Source organism: Elephantulus edwardii, unplaced genomic scaffold (genome assembly GCF_000299155.1).
Source record: "Elephantulus edwardii isolate Elephantulus edwardi_28Jun2011 unplaced genomic scaffold, EleEdw1.0 scaffold00212, whole genome shotgun sequence".
NCBI lineage: Eukaryota > Metazoa > Chordata > Mammalia > Macroscelidea > Macroscelididae > Elephantulus > Elephantulus edwardii.
In genome coordinates, this window is record NW_006399962.1 from 3,924,352 (window position 1) to 3,925,787 (window position 1,436).

The 1,436-nt window shown below is 41.0% G+C and overlaps 1 pseudogene; it reads right to left on the reverse strand.

Annotated features, from left to right (window-relative positions):
- Nucleotides 1-563: 563 nt before the first annotated feature.
- LOC102845517 lies at nucleotides 564-1,188 on the reverse strand (annotated as a pseudogene).
- Nucleotides 1,189-1,436: the final 248 nt, after the last annotated feature.

The window sequence follows — 1,436 nt, forward strand, 5'->3', positions numbered from 1 at the left end:
ACTTCTACTGAGAGTACTAAAGTTTAAGAGTAATTTTGGGGACGAGAGTAAGGATATATCCCCAATGACATAGAAGCCTCAGGGCTCCTAGGATATATCAGATCCTAAGAATCACAGTGTGGACACAACTGGACTCCCTTAATTTCCATGCCATGTAGAGCTGTAGCAGCCTATAGAGGGGCTATGGAGGGTATGTACACTGGTCCTGGCAAGCTCTTTAGCTTGGAGCTTCTTTGGTTTTATCAAGTAGAAGCTTTGATTTAAAGCTTTCACTACAAAACCACAGTGAGATAGCGTTTCATCCCAGGAACAGTAGCAGAATTTAACAGGACCGCAAGTAATAAATGATAGAGAGGACATGGGGAGATTGGAACTCATGTCCTGCTGGTGGGATTATAAAATGGTACAACCACTCAGGACATCAATTTGATGTTTCCTCAAAAAGCTGAACATAGAAATCCCATATGAACTGGCTATTTCTTTTTGTTTTTACTTTATAAATTATCTGGTTAACATTTTATTGATGATCAGAGTTTAAGCTCTGATGACAGAAAACCAACATTTCACATAACCTCCTGAAAAGTCTTGCTCAGCTTCTGAATCTTGGGTTTTGTAGACACATCAACATTTATCTCTCTCATACAATCCCATGATTGATGGATCAGTCTTAACTTCCAGTGTCAACAGTTGCCCTTGACTTAGCAAGCTGTTCAGGACTATTTTTAATTCAGAGAGTGAGGTGCTGTGTAAGAGGGACACAGAGGTGACTGTGCAAGGAACTTCTCCATGGTGGACACTCATGATGGTGGAAAAGGCAGAAATGATTCCCAGGGTGTTGATGGTCAGCAACCATTCTCAACAAGCCGATTGATCGCATTGGATGTGAGTGGAGTAAACCTCTCTTGCTGAGATATCCTTTAGGCTTTTACGTTAATAGACTACATGAGGATTCAGAATAGCAAGAGCCACTTTGGGATCCTTCAGAAGTTATGCTATTCTCAGTAACTCTTTTCTACTTGATGCAGTTTATTCTCTTTGGATGAACCACACTGAAGAGTAGTGCACAGTGACTTCAGCACCATGTATTTGAACATGTGGCCTCACAAGCTTGGCAAATGGCCTGACCACAAATGTTGTTCTGAAGCACTGCACCTGGTGGGAGAGCCTGGTCTTTCCTGGGCCAGCCATCTCCTGGGCAGCTGCTCTGACCTAGTTATTTCACTGGTAGGAATATACTTCAAGGAATTAGAATTTTGACACAAACAGATATGTACCTCTGTGTTCATAATGCGTTATTCACAATTGCCAGAAAATGTAAACAGCCCAAATGCCCATCAACAAACGAATGGATTGAGAAATTCTGGTACACTTAGAAAATGGAATACAATGCAGCATGAAGGAACAACAATATCTTAAAATACTGTATAACATAGCAT